The sequence below is a fragment of the Macaca thibetana genome, chromosome 20 (genome assembly GCF_024542745.1).
Source record: "Macaca thibetana thibetana isolate TM-01 chromosome 20, ASM2454274v1, whole genome shotgun sequence".
Classification (NCBI taxonomy): Eukaryota; Metazoa; Chordata; class Mammalia; order Primates; family Cercopithecidae; genus Macaca; species Macaca thibetana.
The window spans coordinates 1946781-1957299 of record NC_065597.1 but is presented as its reverse complement, the minus strand read 5'-3'; positions in this window follow the sequence as shown (position 1 = coordinate 1957299).

Sequence of the window (10519 nt, the reverse complement as noted above, 5' to 3'; positions counted from 1 at the left end):
AACACGGCAGAAGGTAGGGGACGGCTACACCTTTATCGCCAGACTCTAATGGCAGGTCTCCGGGCAGCTGCTTGCAAGCCCACTAATTTGGCTAAAATATATTCTATTCGGCAAGAAAAGACAGAGAGCCCAGCCACCTACTTAAAAAAAAATTAATAGAAACTTTTAGACAGTACACCCCCATAGATCCAGAGGCTCCAGAAAGTCAGACAGCTATTGTAATGTCATTCGTAAATCAGGCAGCCCCAGATATTAAAAGAAAACTCCAGAAATTAAAAGACTTGGAAGGAAAGCGGATTCAAAACCTCCTTCAGATAGCCCAGCAGGTTTATAATAACAGAGATACTCCAGAAAAAAGGCAATTTAAGGCCACTAAAAAAATGACCAAGGTCCTGGCAGCAGTAGTACAGAAAGAACATCTACAGCCAGAGTACACCCAACCTAGGCGGCCCCCCCAGGCATGATAATCTGAAAAAAGACCAATGTGCCTACTGCAAGGAGGCTGGCCACTGGGTAAGAGACTGCCTCGCTACTGCCCAACCTGGACCTGGACGCCCCACTCCACGACTGCACCAAGGTACTAGCTCAGGTGCACGGAGTTCGAGAAGACCTGCAGGATCACCCACTTCCTGACGCCGACCTCGTCTGGTTCACTGATAAGAGCAGCTTCATGCATCAGGGCCAGAGATACGCTGGAGCGGCAGTAACTTCAGAGACTGAGGTAATCTGGGCGGAACCCCTGCCCCCGGGGACATCGGCCCAGAAGGCCGAACTAATAGTGCTCACCCAAGCTCTTACCTTAGGGGCGGAGAAAAAGCTGACGGTATATACAGACAGCCGATATGCTTTTGCAACAGTGCATATACATGGGGCCATTTACAGGGAGCGGGGGTTACTGACGGCTAAAAAAAAAAAAAAAAAAAGAGATAAAAAAACAAGCAAGAAATCCTAGCCCTGCTAACAGCCCTATGGAGGCCAGAAAAGTTAGCCATTGTGCATTGCCAAGGGCATCAGAAACTAACTACTCCAACTGCTCAAGGCAACTTTCTGGCGGACCAAACTGCAAGAAAAGTGGCGAAGGCTCCCAGCCAACTCCTTGCACTCCAGCTCCCTGACCCGGGCCCCCGGGACTTGCCATATTTCCCTGATTATTCAGAACAAGATCTCCAGTGGATTGACAAGCTTCCCCTGAAACAGATCCAGAATGGGTGGTGGACTGATACTAATGACCAAACCATCCTACCAGAAAAATTAGGACAACAAATGTTAGAACACATCCACCGAACCACCCACCTGGGTGCTCGGTGAATGATAGACCTGATCAGACGCTCTAAGCTCAAATTCAGACATACAGCCGAGATGGCCAGCAACATCGTGACAAGTTGCAAAGTCTGCCAGCTTAACAACGCCTACCCCCAATCCCAGGCTACAACGGGAACAAGGCTTAGGGGAACCAGGCCCGGTATCTACTGGGAAGTAGATTTTACTGAGATAAAGCCAGGAAAATACGGGTATCGGTACTTACTTGTCTTTGTAGATACTTTTTCAGGGTGGACTGAAGCATTCCCCACCAAGAAAGAAACTGCTCAGGTTGTAGCAAAGAAAATCCTGGAAGATATCCTCCCCAGGTATGGCTTCCCTGTCCAGATAAGGTCAGATAATAGGCCGGCCTTCGTTGCTAAGGTAAGTCAGGATTTGGCTTCCATCCTTGGGGCAAATTGGAAACTACATTGCACTTACAGGCCCCAGAGTTCAGGACAGGTAGAGAGAATAAATCGGACCTTAAAAGAGACCTTAACTAAATTAACTATGGAGACTGGCGCTAATTGGGTGGTCCTTCTCCCCTACGCTCTGCTCCGGGCCCGTAATACCCCTTACAGACTGGGCCTTACTCCTTATGAAATTATGCATGGCAGACCCCCACCCTTAGTTCCCGGCCTAAAAGATGATCTGCTCAAGTCCGAAACAGAAAATGTCTCTGAACTCTTGTTTTCCCTACAAGCCTTGCAGAAAATTCATCAAGAAATCTGGCCCAAGCTGAAAAAACTATATGAGACCGGTCCCCCGCCGACACCCCATCGGGGGAGACTAGGTAGGTCTGGTCAAGCGACACCGACAAGAGACCCTAGAACCCAGGTGAAAAGGACCACTCCAGGTACTCCTAACCACACCCACCGCCCTGAAGGTAGAAGGCATCACATCGTGGATCCACTACACCCACGTCAAGCCAGTGGACCCAACCTCCGATCTTCTGGGACCAATCACGGCGGCGGCTGAAGCACCGGACACGTGGACTGTGGACAGAGCTAGGAACAACCCCTTAAAACTCACCCTGCGCCGGCAGCATAGCTCACTGCAAACATGCAGTTAGGTAGTCTAACCCTAACGTTAGTCGCCCTAGTGGCCGCTGGAGAAATCACAAAACCAGCTCATAATCCCTTTGTCTGGAGATTCTGGCTTTATGAAAACCGAACCCACCCTGGGCAACCTCATAAGCCCGGAAAATTATTGGCCAGTGCTGATTGCCCTTCCTCAGGGTGCAACAGCCCAATTCTACTAAATTTTACTGGTTTTCAAATAGCCAAACCTATGACACCAATAATATGCTTTGAGTTTGATCAGACTAAATACAATTGTAAACACTATTGGTGGCACCAAAATGCTGGCTGTCCTTATAACTATTGTAACATCCACAGACCCCGTGTTATTGGAGAAAGAGAAAACAGTTAGACCCTAAATGGCCCTTCTATCGTAGACGGGATAGAGACTTTCCATATACCTAGATAGTTAGAGACCCCTGGAACTCCCGCTGGACCACACCTCAACATGGGGCTGTATACTACTCCCCCTCCTCCACATGGCCTAGCAGTCACCTCTATCTGTGGCGAGGCCTAGTGCAAGTACTGCCCCTGGTCCACGGGAATATCCAACGACAGGAAAACAGACTAACACAAGACTTACGTCCTTTCTCCTGGTTAAAGTTATTACAAGAAGGACTAGAACTTGCTAACCTTACAGGACTTCATAGCCTGTCTGGCTGCTTTCTGTGCGCCACTCTAGGACGTCCACCACTAACCGCTGTCCCTCTGCCATGGGGATCCTCTACCTTTGCCCAAGCTAACAACCTCCGAAACCTCTCGTATGCTCCTATCCTGAACGTGCCCCTATACCTAAACCCCAGTCAGGAGAAGTTTCCCTACTGTTTCTCAGGAACCAATTCCAGCCTCTGCAGCATCACTGCAACGCCCCCTAATATCACCTTAAAGGCTCCATCAGGCATATTCTTCTGGTGTAATGGAACCTTATCTAAGAACCTACCTAGTCCTTCTGTTAATAACCTACTATGTCTCCCTGTCACATTAGTTCCCCGGTTGACTCTACTAACTGCTGGCGAGTTCCTAGGGTATACCGGTAACTGGACTAGTGCTGTTATTCACCCAGACCCTAGACCAAGACCTGCACGAGCCATATTTCTCCCCCTCATTGCAGGAATCTCCCTCACCGCATCCTTCATTGCGGCCGGACTGGCGGGGGGAGCCCTAGGTCACACCCTCATAGAAAGTAACAAGTTATACCAACAATTTGCCGTTGCTATGGAGGAGTCGACTGAGTCCCTTGCCTCCCTTCAGCGGCAGCTCACGTCCCTAGCTCAGGTAACCTTGCAAAACCGGAGGGCCCTAGACCTACTCACTGCAGAAAAAGGTGGTACATGTATATTTCTAAAAGAAGACTGTTGTTTCTACATAAATAAATCAGGACTTGTAGAGGACCGGGTCCAACAGTTACGCAAGTTAAGCACTGAAGTAAAAACACGGCAGTTTGCTTCAGCTGCAGACCAATGGTGGAATTCCTCTATGTTTTCTCTGTTAGCCCCCTTCCTTGGACCCCTGCTAAGTCTACTATTTCTGCTTACCGTAGGACCTTGTGTTGTTAACAGAATTTTACAATTTGTTAGGGAGAGATTTGACACCGTACAACTCATGGTCCTCAGAGCCCAATACCAACCTGTAAACGCTGAAACAGAATCAGACTTATAAGACCCAAGATTGGCTCTAAAGATACCTGAAAAGAAGGGGGGAATGAAAGGAGCTGGGCACAGGAGCTGGGCACATCCCTCAGCCCCGGGCTCAAAACTCCCTGAGCCTAGCACAAACACATCCCATCCTCCCATCCCACCACCATATATCTCTCAAACTCCCTGAGCCCAGTACAAACACCACCTGGAAAGTCTCCGATAAGGAGACAGCCGTTCAAGGTTACTGAAAGCGCAGGAGCCAAAAGAATTTCTTTGTTCCCCTACAACTTTCGGGCTATAAAAAGCAAACGCTCGCATTGTTCGGGGCCCTCTTGTATACTGTGTAAAGGAGGGACCAAGTTCGAACTTGTAGTAAAGATCCTTGCCGCTTGGCTTTGACTCTGGACTCTGGTGGTCTTCTTTGGGGAACAAACAGTCTGGGCATAACAGTGGGTGGTGGGGAGGAGGAATTTTGCAGAGAGAAGGGTTCTATGCCCAGGAGTTAGATTAGTTCAGATCGCCTAACCCTCGTTCTATATGCGCATTTTAGTTATTATTGCTGTGCATTAAATAATAAAATAAGTTATAATGCTCAAAGTATGTTAAAAGTAGAGGAAGTAAAATAATCCCTTTATAAATGTGCTCTTGTTCATTTTTACGAACACCTGTCTTCTGGGAGAGACCTTTGTCCCTAGACCTCTTGGAGCTAGACATAGTCCTGTACTTAGTCCCTGGAATGGTGGAAGGAGAAGAGAAAGGGTAGAGGGAAGGGCTCTTCACTAAATACCTAGAAGATGGTTTTAAATTAAAATCATAGGTCTACATGTGCATTTTTAGTAAAGTACTTGTGTTTCTTGAGGACAAAGTTCATTGTTTTGCAACATCTACACTTAATAGATGTCCCGAGGTGACAGTGTAAGACAGGGGTATCCAATCTTTTGGCTTCCTGGGCCATGCTAGAAGAACTGTTTTGGGCCACACATAAAATACACTAACACTGACGATAGCTGAAGAGCTAAAGAAAAAAAAAATCACCAAAAAAAAAAAAAAACTCATAATGTTTTAACAAAGTTTATGATTTTTTTTTGAGATGGAGTCTTGCTCAAAAATAAAATAACTGATGATTTTTTTTAACGAGCATTTACTCCATATTGTAAAATACAGAGAAGTAGAGACATGGTGATTAACCCCGAGGGAGAAGGAGTGCTGTCATTTGCTCCTGAGACTGCAAGAGCAGGTGGACGGCTTAAAGGAACCGTGGCTCAGTACCAAAACCTGAAATGCAGGATTCATGAATTCAAGTAATTAATAGTAGGGTTGGAAGTATGAGGTGCGTGGGTGAAAAAGCCCAGGGCAATGGCCAGAAGGGGCAGGTGTGCGAAAGAGGAGGGAGACTGGGGAGGTAAACAGCCAGGACAAGGAAGATAATCAGGAGGGGCATAGGCCATGTCTTTTCCTTCCTTCCTCCTCCACATACCACATTAACACTGTCCTTTAAAGTTCAGATCAAATGTCACCTCCCCCATGAAGGCCTCCCTGATTTCCACAGCTGGCATTGAGCCCTTTCCTCCTCTGTGCTCCCCTGGCTCACTCTCTCCTCCATCTGATCTTTGTCACACTCTTCCTCCTCCTATTTTAACTTCCCCTCCACCCCCCACCCCCAGACAGAATCTTACTCTGTTGCCCAAGCTTGAGTACAGTTGCACAATCTCAGCTCACTGCAACCTCTGCCTCCCAGGCTCAAGCAATCCTCCCACCTCAGCCTCCCAAGTAGCTGCAACTACAGGCACACACCACCATGCCTGGCTAATTGTTGCATTTTTTGTAGAGACAGGGTCTCACTATGTTGCCTAGACTGGTGTAGACTGATCCTGGACTCAAGCAATCTTCCTGCTTCAGCCTCCCAAAGTGCTGGGATTACAGGCATGAGCCATTGCACTTGGCCCATATTTTAATTCTTTTAAAAGTTAACTGGTGTAAGTCCTTTGCATTCCAGCTGCCTTGAATGGAGATGTGATGGCTGAAGTTATGGCTACTATCTTGGACCACTGAGAGTCAGCCACCTTTTAGGGAGGGCAGGGCAAAGAGCTGGAAGGACCTGACTACCTCAGGACTCAGTGGGTCAGAAATGCCACCTCAGGCCTGGGCTGCCTATCTCTAGATTTTTATGTGAGAAAGATATATTTTATGTTAAGTCAATTATTTGGGGTCTCTGTTAATTGCAGACAACCCCAATTTTAACTAAAGCATTGGGAATTATTTCTGACTCCTCTTCTACCTTTCTCTGACTCTAATCACCAAATCCATCTGATTCTACCTCCTTGATATGCCCCAGATCTGTAACCTTTTCTCCATCACTGTTACCTCTAGCTGAACTCAGGCAATCAGAATTTCTTGCCTGGATTCCTGTGTAAACCTTCCTTCTACCTAGTCTCCCCACTGTAGGGTCGTTCCTTCCAATCCACCTTTCATATCAGGAACTCAAATTAGCATATATCTATATGTATATATATACACATACACACACACAAAAAAAACTATATGCACACAGACACACACACACACACACACACACACGGAAAAGTACAGAATCCAATGTAACAAATACTCAACCCCAAAATGGTGACAATTGTTAATCTTATCTGTATTTTTTCTTTTTCTTTTTTCTTTATTTTTTTTGAGACAGAGTCTTGCTCTGTGCCCAGGCTGGAGTGCAGTGGCACGATCTACGCTCACTGCAAGCTCCGCCTCCCGGGTTTAAGTGATTCTGCTACCTCAGCCTCCCGGGTAGCTGGGACTACAGGCGCCCGCCACCACATCTGTCTAATTTTTGTATTTTTAGTAGAGACAGGGTTTCACCATATTGGCCAGGCTGGTCTCTAATTCTTGACCTCAGGTGATCCGCGCACGTTTGCCTCCCAAAGTGCTGGGATTACAAGCGTGAGCCACCGCGCCTGCCTCTTATCTGTAATTTTTACGAAGCAATATGACAAAGTTGCGTCCCTCCCTCCACAAGGGCAAATACGCTCATGCCCTCCTAATCCTGGATTGAACTATATCCTTGGCATATTTTTTCAAACTTTTACATACACTTATGAATAAATGTATGTTCTGGTTTCATGTATTTTAAAAATATTATCTAAGTGGCACCATATTATATGTATAATTCTATAGTGTGTTTACGTTTTTGAGGTGTTTCCATGGTGACATCTATTGAGCTCATTCATGTTGGTAGTTCTGTAACGCTCCATCATGGGCCTGTAGCAGAACATCCATCTCTTCCTCCGTCAATGGGCGACTAGGTTGTTCCGCTTTGCTTTTATAAACAATGCTTCACTGACAGCCTTAAAAATGTGTGAGGAGATCTCTAGGGTTTATACCTGGAAGTGTTATTGTTTTGGGAATAGTCGTTGTTACGGGTTGAAATGTGCCCCCCAAAAAGATATGTTTAAGTTCTAACCTGGGGAACTCATTAATGTGATCTATTTGAAAATAGGGTCTTTACAGATGTAATCAGGCGAAGATGAGGCAATTAAGATATACCCTACCCCAATATGATTGGTGTCCTTAAAAGAAGAGGAGAGACAGACAGGGAGAGAACACTGTGTGACACCAGAGGCAGAGATCAGTGATGCCTCTGACAGCACAGGAATGCCCAGGACTGCAGACAATTGCCAGAAGCTAGGAGAAGCATGGAACAGAGTCTCTGAGACCCCATAAGGCACAAACCCCGCCAACACCTTGATTATTGACTTTTGCCCGCCAGAATTGTGAGTGAATAAATTTCTGTCGTTTTAAACCACCCAGTTCATGGGGATTTGTCACAGCAGCCTGAGCAAACTAATGTACTAGTATATTTGAAATGCTTGTTTCTTGGTGCCGTAAAGAAACAGCGCTTGAACATAAATTTAATTTCCTTAGCAAGGCCATTTCTATACTTTCTGCAGAAAGGGTACACTCGACAGCAGTTTTGCCATGAGAGTACACCGACCAAAGGAGACAGGGTCATTTATAAGCTGATGCGTCCACCTTGCTGCTGTGTCCTGTTTTCATTGGCTGGAACGGGTCCTCACATTTTGTATTTGTTCTGATTGGCTAGCGACTTAGAACTTTTTAAAAGAGGCAAAGGCAGAGGAGAGCAAAGGAAGGAGGAAGTAAGTTGTAGAATGCTGAGAATGGTAAAATACAGAAGAGGAACAGGCTATGACCTGATGCTTGCTTGGACCAGTACAAGCATGCCAGGGCAAATATTTAGGCTAAATTGTGGGAGCTAAGAACATAAAGTACATTGATTTCTTTATTATGGCTAGCAGATATTTAAGAATGTCAGTACGGGTCTTTGAATAAATTTTGTTTTTAAGAGAAGTTACTATTTCTTTCTTTCTTTTTTTTTTTTTTTTTTTTTTGAGACGAAGTCTCGCTCTGTCGCCCAGGCTGGAGTGCAGTGTCCGGATCTCAGCTCACTGCAAGCTCCGCCTCCCGGGTTGACGCCATTCTCCTGCCTCCGCCTCCCCAGTAGCTGGGACTACAGGCGCCCGCCACCTCGCTGGCTAGTTTTTTGTATTTTTTAGTGGAGACGGGGTTTCACCGTGTTAGCCAGGATGGTCTGGATCTCCTGACCTCGTGATCCGCCCGTCTCGGCCTCCCAAAGTGCTGGGATTACAGGCTTGAGCCACCGCGCCTGGTCATTTTACTATTTATTTCTAATTAGGGAGCAAAGTCTTTGAAGAAGAACCTCTACTTTACCTTTTACAGGTAGAATCCCAAATCATGGCCTATAGGAGCATAGGTCAAGGTCATATGAGAGCATAAGGGTCTAAGACAGTAAATTGGAGCTGGGCTGGAAGGACCTATAATGTGGCCCTAAGGAGGGGTTTAGACTTTACCATTCAGGCAACATGGAGCCACAGAGGAGATATTAAATTGCCAAGGTACACAGTTCTATCTCGGTTTTATTTTATTTATCTGTGTACTTATTTATTTAGAGACGGCGTCTCACTCTGTTACCCAGGCTGGAGTGCAGTAGCACAATCTTGGCTCACTGCACCCTGAATTAATGGGCTCAAGAGATCCTCCCTCCTCAGCCTTCTGAGTAGCTGGAACCACAGGCATGTGACACCACACCCAGCTAAATGTTTTTATTTTTTTAAGAGATGGGGGTTTCATCTTGTTGCCCAGGCTGGTCTCAGACTCTTGGTTTCACGCCATCCTCCTGCCTCAGTCTACCAAAGTGTTGGGTTTACAGGCATAAGCCAACATACTGGGCCCCTATCTGGGTTTAAGATACGAGTATCAGAGAAATAGACTACACATGAGAAAGACTTGTTTGACTTGTGGATGTGTCTGAAATTCCTTTGCTTTTTTCTTTAAAACTGATTCATTTCCTTCCACAAACAGTCACCAGGATTTGACATACACGAGTTTGTCATTAATGACCATGGGTTATTTTCTGCTTACTAAATCAGGCCCTGTTTTAGACATAATCTGCTAATCTTATTAATCCTCACAACTGCCCCACAAAATATGCATGCGACCCTCTCCATAAAGGGATAAGGAAGCCGGGCGCGGTGGCTCACGCTTGTAATCCCAGCACTCTGGGAGGCTGAGGCGGGCGGATCACTTGAGGTCAGGAGTCCGAGACCAGCCTGGTCAACATGGTGAAACCCCCGTCTCTACTAAAAATACAAAAATTAGCCGGGCGTAGTGGTGGCGCCTGTAACCCAGCTACTCAGGGAGCTGAGGCAGGAGAATCACTTGAACCCAGGAGGCAGAGGTTGTAGTGAGCCGAGATCACGCCACTGCACTCCAGCCTGGGTGACAAAGTGAGACTCCATCTCAAAAAAAAAAAAAAAAAAAGGGGGTGGGGGATAAGGAAACATTCAGGAAGGAGGTGACATGACTTGTGTTTAGGGAAACTATTAGGGTTGAAAGCAAGGCACCTTGGTTGGGTCCTAGTGGCCGTAAGGCATCAGACAAAATACGTCAACTATGTCAACCTACATTTTCTCATCTTTTTTTTTTTTTTTTTTTTTTTTTTTTTTTTTTGAGACAGAGTCTTGCTCAGTCGCCCAGGCTGGAGTGCAGTGGCACGATCTCGGCTCACTGCAAGCTCCGCCTCCCGGGTTCCCACCATTCTCCTGGCTCAGCCTCCTAAGTAGCTGGGACTACAGGCGCCCGCCGCCACGCCCGGCTAACTTTTTGCATTTTTAGTAGAGACGGGATTTCACCGTGTTAGCCAGGATGGTCTCGATCTCCTGACCTCGTGATCCGCCCGCCTCGGCCTCCCAAAGTGCTGGGATTACAGGCGTGAGCCACCGAGCCCGGCCCATTTTCTCATCTTTCAAACCGCCATAACAGCAGCCACTCTTCGGCCGGCTGGATTAAATGAATGAAGTGCAGCGAAGGCTGGGCTTAGGTAAACTGTGCAGTCATCCTCTTCCACGACCTCCGCGGAGCCCACGCCGCTCCGCCCACCGGCCGCCAGGGGTCGCTGTGACGCAGCTC